At 40.6% G+C, this 23736-nt stretch overlaps 1 long non-coding RNA gene across 1 annotated transcript in view; it reads left to right on the top strand.

The window, feature by feature from the left end:
• The window catches only part of LOC116512985, a 154067-nt gene extending 131466 nt beyond the window's left edge, over positions 1–22601 (top strand). Inside the window, exons 2-3 of the long non-coding RNA XR_004255949.1 lie at positions 18888–18944; positions 22537–22601. This is a non-coding gene — a long non-coding RNA (uncharacterized LOC116512985). The remainder of the gene's footprint in view (positions 1–18887; positions 18945–22536) is intronic.
• Positions 22602–23736: the final 1135 nt, after the last annotated feature.

Below are 23736 nucleotides of genomic sequence, written 5' to 3'. Positions count from 1 at the left end.
GCCTATGAAGACTGATTATACAGCAGCATGCTTATATCCTTTATTGTTGTTTTATTTATAGAAACAAAATGTCTTAGTGCTGGAGGACATACCTTTAGAGTTGGTCCTAAATCATACTTTCAAGTTCAGCAGTCGAAAGCCTTAACAGTTTCACACACTGAGATTTATGCTCTGAATAGATTAATACAACCTGAATTGTGCATGACTTTGTGTTGTACACACAGAACAGTCTACCTGCAAAAGTTTTTCCATTCACTGTTGAAAAAGGACTCTGCCACATATTCCTTACATCAGTATGAACTGGAATATCAGCTTAGTGAGCAATTCTATACTGCATGAAAACTGGAACTAATGGAAAGTTTTTATTAAAAGACAGAATATTAATAGTAACTGTGGAAGCAAAAACCATCCAAACTTGCTTTGATTTTTTTTTGTGCAATTCATCACGTAATGTAAAAGTCAAGACCAACCTTGAAATGTGTTGATAACCAACATTTTCAGTTCAATACATTCATCCAATCATTTCTCATTTATACTAATTACATAGGTCAGTTGCTATGTGTACTGAGCACAGCCTTTGCAACTTCGTCCCAAAAAGAACAGCAAGTAAATTTCTACTTTTTCTTGAATCCTTCGATCCCTATCCCAACACATATAGCCTTTGTGTTGGGCACATACATGTAGTACATTTAAGTGGTAGTTTGAAAAATGTGTGATATATCATTAAATGGATAGATGCAAGAACACGTAATTTTTCATATTAATATAAAATGTACTGAGAAGCTACAAAAAACTTTTGTTCAGTATCAGATCAGAATTGTAGTGGCATTTTAGGAAGTCATATATGTATGTCCACAAATTTAGATATTGCTATATTGCAGCAATTCTGAGTTTGCATTCTCTGAATTCTGTAAATTATGAATTTTGCATTTCTTCTAGCTTGGCTATGTAAAATGGGAGGCAGATAGTGTAGCATGCATTTTCTTCAGTGAGAATATTTATTTATAAATATTCATAAATATAGAATATTTTATTTGTCTCTAAAGCAAGGGAGAGAAAAAGAGATTTTTCAGGGATAGTTAAGAATTGGAAATTTTGAAAATCTGCATTGGTTTTAATGTGATGAAGAAGGGAATGTGCAGCCTGAAATGCGAGAAACTTGGTGGTAGTACTAATCAAAATAGATTTCTACTATTTCTACAAAATTAATATAAAATAAGTTTTTTTAAAAAAAATAAAGCAACAGAAAAATGAAGAAATCTAGGATTATATAACACTTTTTATGTATCTTAAACCATAGAATTTCCAAGAGCATAATTACAAAATGTATTTTGCTTTGTTTCTAAGTTTATCAACACTTCAGAGGGATATTCAGTCATTTTAGACTTACTTAATGGCTCTAATCAAAAGCTAATCTAACCTGTAATTTGAAGCATCTGCTCTAAGTGACCCAGGGTAGAAAAGGACAATAAGAAAATTGAATAGATTTAACACTTGAGATTGTCTGACAGCATGGAATAACTGTTTCCATTTTGAAAAGTATGTTTGTAGCTATAATTCAAAGGAAAGAATTTAAACAAGAGTAATGGAAAAGCAAAGTTCTAAATTGACCTACAATAAACTTTAATTGGATTCTTCAGTTGTAATAAGCTTTACTTGCTCCTAATAAATCCCATAAAAATATTTGATTGTCCGTATAAAGAATTAAGAATATTTTCATCATGAAGCCAGTTACGTATGTAAAATACAAAAATGGCAACAAATGTGATCCATACCTGATCTTTCCTAATTTCCATTTTATAATATTTTAATATTTCTTACATTGAAAAAAAATCATTTTGCATCTATTTTGTTTGGATTTATGCTTTATTTTTACATTGTTAATCATGTAAATTAATGGTTCAGAACTCTATATCCTAGAATGAATAGTGAATGAATAGTGAATCAAATGGTGAAAAGAAATGATTAAGTCACAATAGCTCTTTCACATCTCTGATCAGCAACACAGCCAAAAAGCAGCAATTATGACTGTAACTGTTTTGTTTCCCTGCAACCAGCAAAATCTGCAATGGGGTTACTTATAGTTTTTGTGCTAAATACCATGATCAGGTCATTAGCTTTCTACAATTTATCTTTAGATCAATATACAAAGGAAAACTGAGATAGGGAATTCTCTCTTGCTCCTGCTTCATAGGAGTACCTTTTCCCAATACATATGGCAGTGATTTTATAATTTTAATTGAAGAATTGCACATTACTTTCTGGGATGAATGTTCTATGTTATTGAGTGCACTTCTTTGGGAGAGATGCACACTGAGCACTGAGGTGAAGATGAAGACATCTGTTTTTTCAATCACTGGTTATGTCAGCTTCACTAGGTAGACCAGACCAGGAAATCAACTCCACAGAAAAGTTAAAACTACTTTTATTGAAATTGATAATAATATCAGAATTTTCAAGTATGATTGTTCTATACTTCTCTCTTCTTATACTCCAGTGAATCAGGAGGCATCTGCCTGAGCCTCGTTTCAATGCTCTGGACTTAAAATATATTTCAGTCCTTTTTGCTAGGAAACAGGTCATGCGTATTTCTATCAAGGTCATCTTCCTTACTCTACAAGCAATCAGTGGAATGAAAAATGTCACAGCCAAATTGCCCTCACACCTTCTGGGAATTGTTATCTGTAATGTTGCTGGGATAAATCCAAATCTAATGTTTTGGTCATCAATTTACTATCTATTTTTAACATCTTATTTTTACAGATGACTTGGCTTCTGTATGGCTTAACATACTGTATGAATGGATTTGATTCTCATTCTTTCAATGAGACTCCAGGAGTTGGAACAGGAAGCAAAATCTCTTTCTATCTCTGTTGCCTTGAAAGATTCATCTTTAAGAATGTTATTGTTAAAACATCATGCAATGGTATTGGTTGCAAAATTTAGAAACACCATTGTTAATTAGTGTGCTTGTCGTGTTATGATTTAGTACATATGACCTAAGGTAGAACATTATTTTAAATATTTAAAACAGATGTACGCATCTACAGGAGCCTCATTCATAACAGTGGGAGATGTTAACACAATAACGGATAGCAATTACAAAACGTTATTTGAGAAGTTCAGTCCCTATCCCAGTGAAAATGAAATAGCATTTCTATTGCTCTTATGACATTCTAAATACATGATAAGTAATTTGGTAGGACTGTGTTTGAGTCAAACATTTGGTAATTTAGATTTATGTATCTTAAATGGTACTGTACTTGGTGTTATTCAGGTCAGCTTACATACTGGGCTGGAAATAGAACCTCAATTGTAGATTATGTAGCTATTTCATAATGCAAAATTACTTTGCTAAAGCAATATAAAATACAGTAGTTGGCATATTAGATAATGAGTGCTTCCACAAAGTGCTTGACTTATAGTATATGCTTTTGCAGCAAAACTTAAAAAAACCTTTTTGTGTGGAGCAGTTTCTACAGATGAATTTTCATATTATAGTCACAAAGAATAATGCTATTCTGAATTATTTTGAACAGTTCTACTTCTCAGTATATACTCTTTGCTACAGTTTATAAATTAAGAAGCCAACATAAGTATATAGAAATAATCATTGGCCTGATTATTATTGTTCAAAACCAGAAAAAAACACTCACCAAAACATCCAGAAATATAAAATAAACTCATCATATGAATTGCTGCATAAAAGACTAATATAAATAGTTCTTAAAAAATAAAAAAGACATATTTGATTTGTGCAACAAGGTAATTTCTGCTGTATCAGTCAAAATCTCATGCCTATTCTGCAACTATCTACTTGACTGTCTTTTACAGATACCTCATATTAATATGAAAAGACATTTTTTCTAAATGATATGACAAAAAGCAGAAAGAAGAGATCTTGCCAACCAGCTGACTCCATACATAAACTTTTGACATGGATTAGTAGCCAAGATTGAAATCAGGCAAAGAACTAAAAATTTACTTCATCCCTATTGGAGCAATTCAGAATATTCTTTCTTAGTGTTTTACTGGTTCTGGTCTCATTATTTATGGAACGAACTCCCCGCAGGGATTTGGACCCTCACCTCTCTCCAGGCCTTCCGAAAAGCTGTCAAAACCTGGCTTTGCTGGCAGGCCTGGGGGTGATGAGTTCCCTCCCCTCTCGACTTGTATGGTTGTGCGACTCTTACTTATTTTAATTATCTGTATTTTGTTTTATGTTCCCCTTTTTCCCCTTTTGAATTGTTCGCTGCCCTGAGTCCTCCCGGAGAAGGGCGGCATACAAATAATAAAATTCAATTCAATTCAATTCAATTATTTACATCATCAGTCCAATCTCTAGAATGCATCAATAATATTTTTTTAAAAGAAAGATTTCTTCAAATTATTGTTCTATTAGTTTTTTAAAACCAAAATTAGCAAAGCAAAGCAAAATTAGTGAAACTTTATCACACTTGATGGAAAATACAGCTCTAAACCAAGCATTGCCTTTCATCCAGTATCTGTTGCATATAAATTTGCTTTTGATTTAGTACCATATTGCAAAAGTGTGTGAACTCCACAATTGAATGGCATATGATTCCTTTGATTTAAAGGTTTTACAAACATATGTATTTGAAAGTGCACTGTAATGCAATGAGTCACTCTACAAGGTAAATTCTGACATTCAAAACAAAACACAACAAAAACCACACAACTGCCTTTTGCTGCTGCTTCTCTTTAAGTGTTTGATCAATCCCAATATCTCACTTTTAGATAGTCCAGATTATCACCTTTCTAAACCTGATTTCTAAGCTTCTGTCAGTCCTGTTGTATGTGGATAATGCTTTATGCTTTCACAAGTAGTTCAAGTAGTTTGAGAAGAGCCTTAAGCTGTTTCTTGTCCATTGTAAAAAGAATGCTTGCTGTCAATAAAATATTCCAAGTACTAAAATGTACTGTGTTGTTGGAAAATCTATGTTCTCAAAGTGGATCTTAGGTAGTTAAGTACTGGGTTAAGTAAGTAAGTAAGTAAGTAAGTAAATCTTTATTACGGTCAAAGACCAGCAATACACATCAGTCTCCACAATATGTTAAAAAGTACTGACATTAAGATATAACTAAAAAGTATTGACGTTAAAAGTGGAAAATAACATACATGTTCTCAGATTGTTCGGGTCACTCCCTGGTTTACCTGGGTGCAATGCTGTTAAGTATTGGAGTAAATACAATGGTCCAAATATTGTTAGAGATATGTCCAGATAATTGGTACCAGATGACAATTATACTTCTGTAGCCAATTTTTTTTCTTATGGACATTGCAGCAGCACAGAACTTTGCCACTGCATATGTGGTAACCGGGTTAGTGTCCTGAAAGAGAAAGCCTAGATCAAAATTGTCTACCCTCCCTGGCAATCTCTCTAATAAGGGGAGAATATGTGCAGACTTACAAGCTCTGTATAGCTCGCAGTGTAATAGAACATGTGAATTGTCTTCCACTTCTCCTTTACCACATATACAAACCCATTCTGCAATAGATGTTCTCTTATACCTGCCCTGGAGGAGTGCTGAAGGAAGAATGTTAAATCTGGCTCTGAAGAAAGCTATTCTTTGTTTTGGGAAGATCAGGTTATTTAGATATCTTGCCGATTCCCACACACCCTGTTTGATTCTGTCCCTACTGTGGAGAGGCAACCTATTTAGTTCTTCTTGGAACTCCATGTCCTTTATTCTATTAATTACTACTTGCTTTTCTTGATCAAAGCCTAGGGACATTAAGAATAATGGTAAGAGCCCATAAGAGCCCAGCTTATGATCAATTGCCTGTTTCCAGGGAGAGGGGAAATTGTCAGTCAACACTAGTGGGGACAGTCCCTCTGGGAAGAAATGCATTTTAAGCCAATGTATGAACATCATCTTCCAGGCTCTTACCTGAATTTAAGGCATGCCTGTCTCAATTCTTAACTGGGCATTTGGAGTTCCATTGGGTGCAGCTAAGATGGCTCACAGGAATTTGGTTTGTATGGTTGCTAGTAAGTCTTTCTTTGCAAGGATTCCTGTTTGTGCCCCATATAGAATTTGTGCCAATGTTTTGGCCTCAAAGAGTTTTAAGGCAGCAGGTACTAACTGACCTCCCCCTGTATAAAAGAAATGTTTAATTGCATTTGAAGACCTATTGGCTACTTGCAATTTTTGATCCAGGTGTGCCTTCCATGTCCCTTGCGAGTAGAAAACCACCCCAAGGTATCTAAATGTTCTAACCTGTTCCAAACTATGTTCTTCTATTTTCCAGGAGTATTGGCTTGGTCTTTTAGAAAAAACTCACATTTTTGATTTATCAAAATTAAGGACCAGCTTGTTTTGCCTGCAATAGCCAAGTGTTGCCCTAATTGCTCTCTTCAGTCCTACAGGGGTTTGTGAAATGATAGCAGCATCATCAACATATAAGAGAATTGGCACTTTGCGTTGTGCTAGGTTAGGAGGATGGAAATCAGGGTTCTGTAGGAGATCAATCAGGGGATTAATATAGAAGTTAAAGAGGGAGGGGGACAGGATGCAACCCTGCTGTACCCCTTTTTGTACCCTTACTGAGCCCGTTAAACTCCCTTGGGGATTGTACCTCACTTTAAATAGCAATAGCAATAGCAGTTAGACTTATATACCGCTTCATAGGGCTTTCAGCCCTCTCTAAGCGGTTTACAGAGTCAGCATATTGCCTCCACAGTCTGGGTCCTCATTTCACCCACCTCGGAAGGATGGAAGGCTGAATCAACCTTGAGCCGGTGAGATTTGAACCGCTGAACTGCAGATAGCAGTCAGCTGAAGTGGCCTGCAGTACTGCACTCTAACCACTGCGCCACCTCTGCTCTAAAGGTGGAATTGGCATACAATTTTTGTATGAGGAAGAGGAGGCATTTATTGATCGTGGTGCATTTTAATTTCTCCCAAAGGGTGATCCTGGATATTGAATCAAAGGCCTGCTTAAAATCAAGGAAGGCCACAAAAAGAGAGGATTTTTTTTATATGTGTATTTTTGTACTAAATAGTGGAGTATCAAGATATGATCAACCGTAGATCTTCCTTCTCTAAAACCGGCTTGTTCATCTTTGATTATCCCCCCTGATATTAGCCAATCTTGAAGTTTATAATTTAGGTGTTTGGTGTACAGTTTACTAATAATGCTTAGAAGACTAATGGGTCTATAATTGCCTGGGTCATTTCTATTACCTTTTTTTATAAATTGGAATGATAATTGCTGCTCCCCAATCTCTAGGCATATGGCCTGTTTTATCTATAAATGTAAAAAGTGATGCTAAAAGTCGAGGCCACCACTGGCGTACTTTTTGATTATTTCTGGCAAGACATTATCAGCCCCGGGTGCCTTATTAGCCTTTAGGGCTTCAATCAACCGGGATATCTCTTCTGGTGTAACAGGGGGCCAGTAAGGAGTTTGGTCCAAATATCTTGGTTCTCTTTGGTTACATAGTCAGGATCTGTATAAAGCTCTCTAAAATACTCTTCCCAAGAATGAATCAGAACCTGATTTGTTGGGGGTAGGGGAGGTTTTCCCAATCCCCTGGTGATATACCAAAAAAGGGATGTATTTTTTGTCCTGACTGCCATAATTAGTCTATGCCAAGACTTCTTCAGAGCCGTATTTTTCTTTCCTTTTAGAAGGTTCTTATATTGTACTTTCAGCTGCTTTAAGTAGTAAGAGTGATCCTCAAAGGGGGCACTTTTACTTTTCTTGTATTCCATATTATATATCTGTTGAATACTAGCGCGGGAAATACAAGCGCGGGGATAAAGGACTCCCTTTCTGATTGGTTCCCGGGCGGAGCCGGTTCAATCCTCGCCCCGATTGGTCGAGCTACTCGACGCCCCATTGGCTCCTCGTTCAAACCCGGGGGTATAAATGTTTGGCGCGAACCACGCCACGTTGAATCGTAGTCACTCTGTTCTCAATAAAGGTTGCTGTTGCCTACCCGCTTGTCGCGTCCCTTCCCTTCGCTCCAAGATGCAAAACTGGCGACGAAGGTGGGATTCCGATTCCCGCGACCACGGCGTAGAACGAGCCAGCTGCCACCGCGTCTGAATCAGCACGAACGCTATCTCAGGCTGAGAACTCCGGCAGCGAACGCAAAAAATTTCTCCGCCCTCTTCCTCCCCCTCTCTGGCTACACACCACGATGGCATCAGCGCTTCCTCCTTTCGCGCCATTCGGATCCGCCGGAGAATCATGGGACGGCTTCATGGAGCGTTTCGAGTGCTACTTAATCGCATCGAGGAACCAGGCACAGACCGACGAGGAGAAATGCAGTTTCTTCTTGTCTTGCTGTGAGCCTTCCATGTTCGCCTCTGCGAGAGCCCTGGCCGCCCCGAGGCCGGCCTACAAACTTGGGTGGGACGAGCTGATGTCCAGGCTGAGGAACCACTACGCTCCCTCACCCTCTCTGATCGCACGCCGCTTCACCTTCCGCCGCCGAGTGCAGAACCCCAACGAATCCATCAGCCAGTTCCTAGAAGCTTTGCGCACCGTGGCCGCCCAGTGCGATTTTGCAGACCTGGAGGAGAACCTCGTAGAGCAGTTTGTATGCGGGGTCCGCGACGCACATTTGCGCAGCCGCATGCTCCGGAACCACAAAATCACCTTGGTGCAAGCCGTGGAGACCGCGCGAGCAGCGGAGCTCTCCGAGCAATCCACGGCCGACATCGAACGCCTCCAGCTGAAACCCCCCGCGGAAACCGCCGCGGGGCCTTCCACCCAGACGAACCTCGTCGATGACCTCTCTCCTGCTGAAGACGAGGAGGAGGAAACCGTCGGACAAATGAGGACGCAGCCGAAGCGGAGGCCACACCAGCAACCACCGACGCCAGCTCAGCCAGCCTCAAACGCACCTTGCCGCGGATGCGGCGGCCGCCACAGCCGCGCATCCTGCCCGTTCCGTTCTGCCGTCTGCCGCCGCTGCAGAGGAGAAGGACACCTCGCCAGGGTCTGCCGGGCTCTCGTGCCAGCCCCATCGTTCATGCAGCCCAGCGACCAGCGCCAGGCACCGCAACGCCGCCAACAGCCACGTCCTGCGAGGCGAGCTGAGGACTGCCACTCAACCTACCAGCCCTCCAGCGCCGACTGCGTGGTCTACCAGGCTTCCCACGTTCCCGCCGGCGATCGCAAAATCAGCACCGCCGTCCGACTCGAAGGTCAGCTTTGTAGAATGGAGGTGGACTCCGGGTCTTCCCGTTCTCTCCTATCTTGGGCCCAGTTTTCCCGCCTTTGTCCCGGGGTTCCCCAGAGCAAGTTGCACCCCGTCGGGGTCTCCCTCCTAGACTACCAGGGAAATGGGATTCCCACGGCAGGAATATTCCACATCCGAGTGGAATACGGAGATTTTAAGGGGAAACTCCCAGTTCTAATCGTCAGGAACGATCTGCCCGCCCTTCTTGGGTTGGATTGGTTTCCCGCCTTGGGCCTCACCATAGAGGGGGTGCACAGGGTAGTTTCCCTCACCGTAGATAGCGTTCTAGACGAGTTCGCAGATGTGTTCGATGGGAAATTGGGCTGTTATAAGGGCACCCCCATTTCCCTCTGCCTCGATCCCCAGGTCGCTCCCATTAGGCTGAAGGCACGCAGGGTCCCCTTCGCATTGAGAGCAAAGGTAGACGCTGAACTTGATAAGCTCATAGAGCAAGGGGTAATCGAGCCCGTAGATCACGCCCGTTGGGAAACCCCCATAGTCCTCCCGGTCAAACCCGACGGATCGGTGAGAATATGTGCCGACTATAAGTCGACCATCAATTTGGCCCTGCAGGCAAATCCATATCCGGTCCCCGTAGTGCAACACCTACTCCACTCCTTAGGGCAAGGCCGCATTTTCGCTAAGCTAGATATGGCACAGGCCTACCAGCAGCTTCCCGTAGACGACGATGCGGCTACAGCCCAGACCATCGTCACCCACCGCGGGGCCTTCCGCTGCCGCCGCCTCCAATTCGGCGTTTCGGTTGCCCCGGGGATTTTCCAGAGCCTCATGGAGCGGTTGCTCCACGGGCTCCCAGGCGTCGTGCCCTACTTCGATGACGTCCTGGTCGCAGCCCCCAGCCACTCGGAACTCCTGAAAATACTGCGGGAGGTCCTCACACGTTTTAGGGAGGCAGGACTGAAACTAAAGCGCAGCAAATGCGAAATTGCTGTTCCCAAAGTAGAATTCTTGGGTTTCCTCATTGATGCCCAAGGCATCCACCCCACTCCTTCCAAAGTTGCCGCCATCAAAAACGCACCTGCACCCACCTCTAGGGCGGAATTGCAGGCGTTCCTGGGGCTTTTAAATTTCTACGCCCCGTTTATTCCCCACAAGGCGTCGCTAGCTGAGCCGCTACACCGACTGCTTGACCGGTCAGCGGCCTGGCAATGGGGTAGCCGTGAAGCGCACGCGTTCGCGGCTATAAAAGACATTTTGACCTCGTCGGCAGTACTAATTCAATATAGCGATAGGATGCCCCTAGTTCTGACTTGCGACGCCTCTCCCTATGGCATAGGGGCGGTCCTGAGCCATGCCCTCCCGAACGGCTCAGAGGCCCCCATAGCCTTCTATTCCCGGACACTCTCCTCCACGGAGCGGAACTACAGCCAAATCGATAAAGAAGCCCTGGCTGCAGTATCCGGCATTAAGCGGTTCCATGACTACCTCTATGGTAGGAATTTCACCCTTGTCACGGATCACAAGCCACTCCTGGGGCTACTGGCAGGCGACAAGCCAACCCCCCCCATTTTGTCTCCCCGCATGACACGCTGGACGGAGTTCCTAACGGCATATTCGTATACGCTGTTATACCGTCCGGGTAAGCAGCTAGGGCACGCAGACGCCCTGAGCCGCTGCCCCTTGCCAGAGACGGACACTGCCCACGTGCCCGCTCTCTCTATTTTGTCCATCGCCGAATCCGACCTCCCCATCTCTGCCGCGGACGTCGCAGCTTGCACCAAGGCTGACCCCGTCCTATCCCAAGTAGCGTCATGGGTCTTAAGGGGTTGGCCCACGGAAAAGGTAGCGGAAGGATTCCGACCTTTTAAAGCACGACAAGCAGAACTCGCCCTACACGGGGGTTGTCTTGTCTGGGGGGATAGGGTAGTGATCCCCACAGCCCTGCGGGCACGAATCCTGCCCGCACTCCACAAAAACCACCCAGGCATAGCGCGAATGAAAGCCTTAGCCCGTAGCTATGTGTGGTGGCCCTTGCTAGATTCGGAAATTGCAGACTACGTAGGCCGCTGCAGGATCTGCCAAAACTCTAGGCCGAATCCCCCCACAGCCGCCCCCCGGGAGTGGGAAATCCCTAGAGGCCCATGGTCCCGTTTACACATTGACTTCGCCGGCCCCTTCCACGGCCGAAACTTCATGATAGTAGTCGATGCTTACTCCAAGTGGGTGGAGCTGGTAATCATGACCTCCACCACAGCAGAGAGTACAGTGAGGGCCCTGCGTAAGATGTTCGCCACCCACGGGTTACCGGATGTGATAGTCTCAGATAATGGGCCCCAGTTTACCTCCACCACGTTCCAAGAATTCCTGGCAGAACAAGGAATCAGACACGCAGCCACAGCCCCTTATCACCCAGCTAGTAACGGCCGGGCGGAGCGCGCAGTTCGCTCGGCCAAAGAAGCCTTAGGCCGCATGGACCAGGGCGACTGGCAAGAAAGAGTGGCAGCTTACCTCTTGAGCCAGCACTCCATACCCTACCCAACGACTAATAAAAGCCCCGCGGAGCTCTTGATGGGTAGGAGATTGCGAACCTCCCTAGACAGGCTCCATCCACTTTACGCAGGGGATCTGCCGAGCAACCTGGGGGCCCTCCCTTCCCACGCGTTTAAGTTAGGGGATCCTGTATGGGCCCGCTCCTTTTCGGGGGATCCACGGTGGGTTCCCGCAACCATCACAGCTCTGACCGGCCCCTGTTCCTTCAGGGTCGGTCTGGCCGACGGAACACAATGGAGGCGCCACGTGGACCAGTTAAGGCGACGCCTCCCCACGGAAACAGACGGCCTGAGCATCTCAGACACCCACTCTCAGCACGAGCCACCCTCGATGACCTTCCCCCAAACGGACCGCCTCTACCCGGGGAACGGGGGACAAGCCGATACGAACCTTTCGGACAGACGCGCCTCACTCGGCTACCCCCTTCCTCGAAGCCCTTATCGAGACTCTGAACCTACACCCCAACCAGACTGCGCAGAGCCACTGTCGGACACTCCTGTTGCCACGGAGACGCCACCCCGGACAAATGGACATTGGGCACGGGGCCCGGGGCCAGCGCCTTCTCACGAGGCCGCGTCGCAGATCCACCGCCCCGCCACAGACACACCTCCGCCGGCGGTTCCCCCCCCCGACGACAACCGCCGGGGAGCTACGAAGGTCGGGACGAGAACGTCGCCGTCCCACCTACTTACAAGACTATGTTTGCCCTTCCTAAAGGGACTCTTTGACTAGGGGGGGAGGGGTGTTGAATACTAGCGCGGGAAATACAAGCGCGGGGATAAAGGACTCCCTTTCTGATTGGTTCCCGGGCGGAGCCGGTTCAATCCTCGCCCCGATTGGTCGAGCTACTCGACGCCCCATTGGCTCCTCGTTCAAACCCGGGGGTATAAATGTTTGGCGCGAACCACGCCACGTTGAATCGTAGTCACTCTGTTCTCAATAAAGGTTGCTGTTGCCTACCCGCTTGTCGCGTCCCTTCCCTTCGCTCCAAGATGCAAAAATATCCTTTTTAGTTGCACGCAATCTCTATTCTCGCCTTTTGGAATGAGCTAGTGATCTGTTACTGAGAACCAAATTCAAATTTAAAATTAAGGATTCAAACCCCTCTAGGTAAGATCCTCCACAATTATTTCTTAGTAGAGATGTACGTAGCTCTATGGTTTCAGGGGCTAACATCCATTTGGTAACTTCCTTAGTGTTTTTCTCGTTCCATTTAATTTTTACCTGGGTATTTTGAGTCTCTAAACTGGGTAGGTAGGCTGTGCCTGCCCTTAGATATTTCTGGTGCAATGTGAGAGTAAGGAGTATTGTATTATGATTGCTTTCCAGTCGCGAGTCTATCTCCATCTTCTGTAAGAACTTCAGGAGGTCATATGATATTATCCAGTAATCAACTGTGGATTTTCTTCCTGCACCCTGATAAGTATATTCTGCTGGGAAGTCTCCCCATGGGGACCCATTAAGGATAAAAAGATCCAAACTTACAGTCATTTGTCTTACACATAAACCTGCCCGATTAGCTTTAGTGTCTTTAAATTGCCCGGAATGCAAAGATTCTCCTGTTTCATTTTCATCATAGTGAATCTTAAAATGATTAAACAATGCTTGATCATTTGGTCCCATTTTAGTGTTTAAGTCCCCACCTATAATTATTGCAGCTTTGGGGAATTTGGCTGAATAGCCAAGAATAAAATCTTCTATGCTGTCCCAAATCTTGTTAATCACATTATTCTTATTAAGTGGAGGAATATAGATATTAAAAAGCAAAATCTTCACCTGGTTAAATAAGAGTAATATAGTTACAACCCATGGCTGGAATTGTGGCAGTGGTACACATTTAAATTGCAAGGTTGTATTAACTAATGTCACAATACCCCCTTTAGCTCTGCCCCACACCTTGCTTGGGACAGCCAAGATTGAGTTAACCCAATAGCTATCTAACTGAATCTCTGTGGAGGCCCAGGTTTCCTGCAAGAAGAGGATGTCAAATTGTGATATATAGTCAAAAAAGAGTTGGTCTTTTGATGGAACAATATTCCAGGTCTGGATCAAGTTAAATATTTGGATATCAAATTATCCTTTGGTCTTCAGCAGTACAAAAAAACCCCTTTAATTTCTTTTATGTTTATACTATATTTATAATTCTTTATTCCAAAAGAATTATACCTAAAGTAATTAAATTTTTACTAGCTAATTTTTTGGCCAAATCCTATTTTAAAAAAAAACCCTATCTAAATCCATTCATTTTTTCGTTATCACTCTTGAGATCCCTTCATTTCAAATACATTTCTCTGAATTTAGATTATCTGAACAACATAACAGTTAACACAAGGCATTTTTCCCTCTCTCTACTAAAGTTAATTTTTATCAACACAAGTTTAGCACTTCTGACTTTGGGAGATAACTTCTCTTTGTTGTAGCAGCACATGTTTCTGAAGAAGAAATTCCTTCAGGGTGGCTTCTATTTAGATTTTGTGCTCATTGTTTTATGATTGTGTTGAGTTGGAGTATAAAAGAAGATCTTTGACATAGTATTTGTCTTCTCAAAACAGGAAAATAAAAACAGTTGATGGAGCAATACAGATTTAGAGCAAGAAGCAAAATAGTAAATCAGGTCTTGTGCCAAAATATCATGCTGCTATTATTAGTAAAATTCAATATATTCTATTCCACAGGATTCTAAGGAAAATATATGAGGAAACTATAGTCCAAGAGATATGTTCTGATGGCTCTGGGACAATAAAAACTATTCATTTAGAGTATGATCTCTTTTAAAAAAAAATCCAAGTTAGCCTGACATATTTAAATTACTAACTTTTATCCAACCAACATGATAGTTGCTAGGTTTGACTATATGTATGCATGTGTTGTGTTGATGTAATGAAAATCTTGTAGCTATTATTCACTTGTAGATGAACGCCCAGGGAACCTTAGGGAACCTTTGGATGAAACATAGTGACAATTTAGGATTATATAGAAATTTTGAGTAATTAATTTCCTTCAAGATCTTCATTTATTTTATGCAAGTAAGAACATCAAGCTAAACAGATCAGAATTAAAATAATATTGAAAAAGCCAAACTATTCAATCAATAACAAAAGTGTTTATAGTAATATATCCTTAATCACTACTTGCTTGTATAATTGTATAAATTAATTTTTTAAATCCATGAAATTAAGATGATTAAATCATATAGATCTCAGAGGATATTCAGAATTTAGATGACATAGTATGGAAGAGTCTTTCTCTAGGGGACATATAGTATATCAACTTTGTATTTTGGGATAGACCAGTACTGTTATCTGAAGACATCAGGGAATATATTCTGGAGCCTTTAATTTATGCTATTATATTATATTATATCTGGAAACAAATATGCATTATGATAGACATTAATTTAATCTACTATTATATTATATCTGGGAAACAAATATGCATTTTGATAGACATTAATTTAGTCTACTGTAAACTGATTGGTTGATATTTAGTCATGCTATATGAATCAATAGAATCACTTATTGATTTTAATGGAACTTGCCTACTTATGACTAAGCCTAAATCTAAGTCAATGTTCTTAACAAGTTAAATAAATCCCACATGTTTGTTTAAAAGAAAGCAAAGGGAGAACTGCAAGGACCAGTTAATGACATTCGGAATGAATGAGGGCCAGCCTGCTCACTATCACAGGTGTAAAATAGTCATATATTTGAAAAGTAAACTAGAAGTCTACTATAAACACTATCAAGTAGTTTGCTTTAAATCCAAACTTGATAATGTTCATTCTCAGCATATTTTTAAAATGTAATCTTATAAATACTGCACATAATGTTTGCTTCATACTGATTATTGTTAGATGAAATAAAAATGGCAAGTCTTCAAAAATCCCTTCGTTTAATTTGCATTTAAATTTATTGCAAATGCATTTTAATTAGCGTTGTGTTCTACATCACTTCTTACTGACAAAGTAGTTTTGGCCTTGGTTTTATGAATGCTATACATCTACCCTGTACATTTCAACTAAAATGTATTTGAAGTGCAGACATTGTTTATTAGAAATATATTACAAGCAATATCAAATGGATGAACTTTGATTTCTGGGATTAAGCAAGGATAATAAAGCAACAATCAACCAGGGAAACAGTGAATAATACATGTGATAGCAAAGTAAAAGAAAATCTTAACAGTTTTAGAAATTCAAACATTTATACTGCAGTACAAATCTTACTTTTGCTTGTGTTCACTTTAACCACACCGCCAGTGTTGTACTATACTGGTATACTACTATATTTCCTCAAAAAGATAAATAATAGAATTTATTCTAATAAAACTTTGTGAAATGTGTTACATTGAAGAACACCATTTGTTATCAATGAGCCTTATGTCTGAAGCATTTTAACCATCTTCTTCATCAGTATATAATACCTTTTTTAATATTACTTAGAGTCCAGCTTGTAATGTTGTAATTCAATGAAAAATACAAGAAAAATACAATGAATTGAAGCTCCCATATAACATTCAATTACTATACTATAAAGGAACATCTTATTGCAACTGTGGTTTTTATGTCAAAATGCAAAAAAAAATGTAGAATTGATCCTGAGTCTTGTTTTCATTTGTCTGACTTGAATGTTTTGCTTATTACTGAAAAAATGGTTTTTTAAAGAAATGAAATCACAAAACATTTTAATAGTAGAAGCCAAAGTCTAAAGCTAAGAACATTAAAAAAATTATTTTAAGTTCAGCATTAGAAACTAAGTAATTCATACAAGAAAATCAGAACTGATGCTAGAATGAAAGGATGGGTGCTGTTGATTCCTAATGAGCCTTATAATTTAAAGTGATTAATTTGTACTGACTGTAGATAATGCACTGTGTAAACAGTCACATTTAACAAAAAAGCATTAAAAATATAATATTTTCTAATCCTGACAGATGAATACTAGAATGCCCTATTTATTTCCATAATAATATGGAAAACATATTATTAAGGACATGCCTGCATGGCAGTTATTTGAAGGACTCAGTCTACAAAGAAAACACTTCATTCTTGCAACATTACAGCTACCCAAAGTGAGATAAATCCTGGCCTCAGTTAAAGTCTAACTAATTCTAATCCTTCTTTCTCTATCTCCAAAATAACTCTGAAGAGCTGATGCTATACTTTTAAAGCTATAAGGTTACCAAAATATATCTTCTAGGCAGGGATGGGTTCCTGCCAGTTCTAACCTCTTCTATAGAAGAGGTTCCACAAATCTACTGTGCCATTTAGAACCAGTTCCAGCTCCCTCCCTCTGCCTGTCCACACCATGCTTAGCCCGCCCACCTCTTACTGATTGGCTGGTTCACCAATCGCCCCGCCAGCCTCTAAGAGTCCTATCTAAACCTTAAAGTCTTAAAGCTGTCAAGTTTGAACACCCATGGGTTTTTTTTTCCTAAAGGTTTAGGGAGGGATGGAGGGTCTTGTAACTTGACAGACTTGCACACTTCAATGCCAGAGTTTATGAGCCAACATTTGCTAAGCAAGAGCGTTGTTAAGTGAGTTTCACCACATTTTACAAGTTGGCCACCCCCATCCAGTCACATGGCCAGCAAGCCATCCCCACACGGTTACATGGCCGGCAAGCCACTCCCATAAAGCAGGCCACACACCTATACAAGAGGTTCTAAAAAATTTTGAAACCCACCACTGCTTCTAGGTTTCTAAAAGCTTTTGGCTGCTTTCAACATCACTAGTGAGTTGCAAATATTTTTACTACAGTTTCGGGTGCACTCCTGCGCTCCCACGCTCCCACGCAAAGCTTCTGTGCATGCGCAGAAGCATCTGGGCAGGTGGGTGGGGCCTCACCGCAGTTGCTACTACTGGTTCAGCTGAACTAGGCCGAACCAAGAGCAACCCACGACTGATGTATACAGAGAAGCATGTTGTATATTTGGCTTATCATATAGTCATTTCAAGAACTGCTAGAGAAAGGGGGAAGGAGGTAGAAGAATAAACAATCACCTCAGTAATTATTAAGACAGTGGCAAAAAACCTTAACCAGAGGATTTATACTCTGCCAAATATATATGAATAGCTATGCACCTCACAAAGATCCTGTTTTCTTGGTTTTTTTTAAGTTGCATGAAACTAAAAAAGGAAAAGAAATATACCCTCCTTCAAATCAAATTCAGCTCCTGGTGACCTATGACATAGACAGTGGTGAGATTCAACCAGTTTGCACCACTTCGGGAGCATCGGTTATTAAGTTTCTGAGCAGTTTAGTGAACTGGTTGTTGGAAGAAATCATTAGGACAGAGAAACAGTTGTTAAATTATTTGAATCCCACCACTGACATAGCCAAATGTTGAAAAGAGAAAGAGGAAGAAATTTCAGAAACAATCATTTATGGAAATAATGCTCATATGACTATATATGTCTCTGTGTATTTTGTGTATGTGTGTGTGTGTGTGAATGTGCATGTGCACATGGGTGTATGCTACAATTGATTCTGTTGAAGTATATATAAACATTTTTTTCTCAATGAAAAAGTCCTGAAAAATGGGCAGAGGGGGTATATTTCATTACACAATTGAGACATCTTGATCCCCTCAGAGAAAGAAAGGGAAAGAAAACATTGGCAAGCTCTTGTTTTAGGACTAGCAAAATTTGATGTTGTGTTTTGTTTAGTAATCATTTGAGCGAGGCAACATTCAAGTTAACTCTCTCCTGCTTTTAAGAAAGCTACTGAAAGAACCAGAAAAAAATATGGTAACTAGACATGCTATTGGAAACAGAGTGAATAATTCTATTTGCATTGAATAGTGCCATATCCTGGAAAATAAGATAAGAACCTTCCTGAGCAGCAACTATTGTATATCAATGAAATCCTCTACTTAGAAACTGAAAGTTTCTGTTTAATTAAGCTAAACTTTACTAGGATTATATTTGTTCTGCCTCATATTTCCCATGTTAGATGATATCTATTTTTGGGGGGTGGAGTTAAGAAAATAATGCACTGTTTTGGAAAATGTGTGATAATTTCACAGAATTACTGTTTGGCAGAAGTAGCATGAGTGACATATAACACAATATTGCATCTTTGCCTAGTAATTCCTTCTTCTTTGTGGATGAGAGCTTGTTCTTAGAATTTCAGAAAAATCTGCTTTTTTCTCCTTCAGAATACCTTAATGTGCAACCTGACAGAACATTTCTCAAATAACAGCCTTATTTAAGAAGTAAGTAAAATCGAGTTATTATTGTTATTGGTTTGAAGATAAATTATTTGGATTGCAAAGGTTAATGTGATGGAGTATGATTTGTAATGAATCTTATAGGAATAAATACACAGAGGCAGTAGTGAGCTATGTTAGAAGCCTCATTTCAGGAAAATAAGCTATATTCTATAGTTGTATGTACTCTAAAACATGATTCTTTTTACTATTAGGCTCAATCCTGTGAAATATAAGAATTTTGGTTTAGATAAACCCCTTATTCAGTACTAAAGATCATTGGGGAGGGGTAAAACCTCTAGAAGTTATTAAACATATATTTAATTAATGGCTGATATTTACCAACTCATCTCAGAAGAATATATGGCTTAGCATAAATGTTAAAGAAATGCAATCATTCATTATTAGTTGAACTGTCTTTTGAGAACATGTGAAATGCTCTGCAATATTTAATTAACCTAAGATATGCAAGCAGAAAAGCTTACAAAAAAATCACTCAATCAAGTCATTTGGGGGAATTTTTTAACTTAGGATCAAACAGGCATTTTAGTGGCATTATTTTCAGCATGTCTATTAACAAATCGTGAATTAATTATTAATTACATTTATAAATGACATTGAAATCTAACTCAGAGCTCATTGAGCAGATCAGTTAACAACTGGTTGTGGTCTTTAAAGAAGTTTCTATTAGGTTTATGTCCATTTTAGTCATCCTGCTTTAAGCTACAAGTGAAGGCTGGATAAATTATTTCTGATTAAAAAAAGGAATGTGTAGGCTTAAGCTCCAGAGTTGCACGAGCTTCTCCTTTCTGAGCCTTTGGTATCTCTTCTAGCCTTGATTACTGAAACTGTAATCAAATTTAATATTACTTTGAAAAGGAAATGAATGAAAACAGCAATGGCAGACCTAACATAGGAATAGCAATAGCAGCAGCAGCAGCAGCAACAACAACAACAATAATCCACTGACAATCCAAACTACTGACTTTGCAACAACAAAGTTGAAACTATTTCACATTTAATATATAAATGCAGCAAAATTGCACAGATTACAAAGCTAGACATGATTGAGTTGCTAAATTAATCCACTGGTCATTATGTAAAAAATACGATTTACCTGTATACGAAAAGTCATGGGAACATAAAATGGAAAAAGTTATCGAAAATGACAAAGTGAAGATCTTGTGGGACTTTCAAATACAGATGGATCATCATTTGGAACACAACATCACAGTTGTCAAAAACCCAAAAGTACAATTTATTGATATCGCAGAACTAGGAGATGCCAGAGTCAAAGAAAAAGAACTGAAAAAAAAATCACGAAATATCACGACCTGGCCATCAAAACTACATGGCTAGGTGAAACATGTAACATTGTCATCAGGGCATTTGGTACTATGTCCAAGTATTGTATACAATACATCAAGAACTTGTAGCTTCCTGCAATAATATCAACAGAACTTCAAAAAACTGTGCTACTTGGAACATCGTACATCTTAAGAAGGTACTTGGTTACCTAGGATGCTGGAAGCAACTCATATCACCATTAGCACCAGTCAATCAGGGACGTGCAGTCAGGGGAGGCAGGGGAGGCGGGGCCTCACCAGTGTCATGAGGGAAAGAAAAGAAAAATTAAAAGGAAAAAGGCTAAGATAGTTGCTGCCAGAATGACTCTGCTTAGTGCTAACTGCAGGGGGAGGCGAGAGAACTACGGGCCTCCTTTGTATAAGGAATTTTTTGCCTTTTAACCCTTGCTCAGAGTTAAGCAAGGGTTAAAAGGTGAAAAATTCCTTATGTAAAGGAGGCACATGGTTCTCTGCCTCCTGGTCTGGGAGCAGCAGGTCTTGCCTAAGTTGCCTTTTTCTTTTTAGATTTTCATCATGGCGAACAAGAGAAGAGTTGAAATGATCCTCTGACACAGCTAGAAAAGGTGGGTGCAAGGGAGGGGGCAGGGGGGAGGAATTCAAAATTCCAATCATCCATCCCCTATAATATGCAGCTATAAAGTGATATTATTATTATTATACAATTGTATCACATTATTATTATTATTATTATTATTATTATTATTATTTTGAAATGGTCAGTTTCCTATAGAAAAGTATAGTTATTCTTCAACACTTCCCAAAATTCACTGCAACATGTATGTATTATTTGGTTCACCAGTTGAAACAGAAATAGTTCCCTGAAGAATATTTAAAGTGATAAAAGAAGCTGACTTCTTCAAATGTGGAGCCCGGATGAGGCTGGAGTGAGAGCTGCGGAGGCGAAAGCCAAAGAGGGGTGGGGGGTTGTTCCAAGAGGCCCCCTCCCCTTTTTGCAGTCTGCAAGCCAGGCCCACAGTGGCAAGAGGCTCAGCTCCACTTCTATCACCCCACTCCACTCCAGAGAAGCTGGCTCCACAGCCCCGGTTCCGTTTCCAAGCAGCCCCGGGAGGAAATGGGCCAGCCCCACTTCCCTCCCCGGACTTTCCGCTGCCCCTTCAAAGCCTCGAGTGGCCAGCCTTTCACCTCCATGGCTCTCGCTCCAGCCTCATCCGGGATCCTCCTCGGCGGGCCTGCCGGAGCTCTGGGAGAAAACAGTGGCAGCTGAGGCTGGCCACTCCTGGCCAGCCCCAGTACTCCTGGTGGCCTGTGGCTCTGGCACCTGCAAGATGGAAGTGTTTGCCCTGCAGGGTGGGCAAAAGCCAAAAGAATGCGCCCCACTGCTTCTGTCTGACATAGAGGCGCCCCGCGCCCTGCAGCTGGGTCAGACATAGCTGCGGGGCGCCGGATGCCTCTATTTCAGACATTGGTGATGCGGGGAGGGAGGCAAAAGCCGCTTTCTTTCTTTTTGCCTCACCAGCCATAAGTTTCACCGCATGTCACTGCAGTCAATGGTATTTGTAATGCGCTTTTGAATGTTCAATTGGCTGAGTTTCATGTTTAATGAATAAACTATATAATAATAATATCCCACAAATAATTTCTTCTCTGAAACATAAACATTTCAGACCTCCTAGAAAAAAATATATCACCCAAATTAATTTCAGTACTTAAAGGACTGAAAGAAGTTAATGCGACAGTTCAAGAAAATTACAGGCCAGTCAGTTTATTGAGATACATCTGTAAGCGAGGGTCAAAACCTGCAAGACATTGGGCATGGATAGTGATCATAGCTCTGCTTTTGTGTATATGTATGTATTGATGTAAAAACTACATACAAAAGGACAGGGTTTGGGTTGTAATCTGCACCCACCATCTTGCAAATTTTAGCTTACCCACCCATATAACATGAATATCTCTGAATGTATTATTTATTCCAGGAAAGCTGATAGAAAAGAAAAATAGCAAAATGCATCAAAAAACAATCCTGTCAGATGAAAAAAAACCTGTGAATTCTATGAATAACCTTGTCCCACTAACTAGAGATGTTTGAAAGTGTCAAAAGGCATTTGGATAGAAATGATTATATTAACATTATGATAGGATTTCAAAAAGATTTTGAATAAACATAGAAGCCATGGATAGACAGGTTCCTCTTGGACTGCTGACCAATAGCAATGTCAGCATTTGGATCTTAACAGTTATTGGTTTCAAAAATTCAACTTTACTTCTAGGTTGGATGTAGTGTGCCTCCAAACGCTAGTTGCAGAAGAACAATGATGGAATATCTCCTGTTTGTGAGTATTGCAGAGAAAACTAGTTGTGTATGAGCAAAAGTTTGAGCAAAGAATGTACTCAGGAAAATAGAAATTCTAGTTCATTTTATTGTTCTCATGCAAATTTTACGTGTATCGCCAAGAAGTCACTTTCTAGAAAAAGGGTGTCAAACTTGCTATATCATGTGACATTTTGCGAATTTGTCTCATTCGCAGACCTGAGGTGGGTGTGGCCTATGCGTGACGCATCTGGCCCATGGGCTGCCAGTTTAACAAGCCTGGTCTAGAAGGAGCATGATGAAACTAATTGGCTCCAGGTTGTTAAAGGAGTGAGTCCAGGACTATTTACTTTATCGTATTCAACCAATATGGTGAATATTGGAAACTGGATTATAAAAATATGATGATGGTTTCAGAATTATATGCTTATTTTAACTCTAAAAGGTAAAATGCAAATGATCTATAAACTCTAATGATGAAAGTCAAGGAGCAAGCAAAAAAAATGATTCTAAGATTAAATATAAATATAAAGAAGACCAAAGTAATGCTAGCAGTAACAGCAACTTTTCTTAGACCTCATAAAGAAGATATTCAAGGTATTCTTTTCCTTAGCTATTAACTGTAAAGAAATCAGCAAACAAGACATACAGTATGCCACAGCGTAGCACTTGGTAGAGTAGCAATTAAACCTTTGGAGAACATCTTCTGTCCCCATAATAGATCTACAATTAGATATATTGTTGCCACTTACAAAGATCAGAATCATACAGGAAATCATTTCTATTATAATGTTTTATGACAGAAAAAGTTGTACAGTATCTTGAACAAACAAGACAGTGATGGCATTTTTAAATGTTGGTATTGGGGAAAAAAAATTCCTGAGAATTCCACTGATATCCAAGAAAACAAATAGATCATACAACAAATGAATCCTCAAGAGTTCTTACTTGAGGCGCAAGTGATGCTCAACTTATCATACTTTCGATGTATCATCCAAAGACTTAACTCTCTTGAGAAGTCTAAGAAGTCTAAAAAGGAAAGGAAGAGAAACTTAGAAATATAGAAAACTGATGGAAGAAAAAGACCTAGTGGTCCATTGAGTCTGCCCTTTGAGTTTATTTTATTTTATTTTTGTCAGATGATGGACATGTGTGTATT

The sequence above is a fragment of the Thamnophis elegans genome, chromosome 9 (genome assembly GCF_009769535.1).
Source record: "Thamnophis elegans isolate rThaEle1 chromosome 9, rThaEle1.pri, whole genome shotgun sequence".
NCBI lineage: Eukaryota > Metazoa > Chordata > Lepidosauria > Squamata > Colubridae > Thamnophis > Thamnophis elegans.
This window is presented reverse-complemented; position numbering and strand designations above follow the sequence as displayed.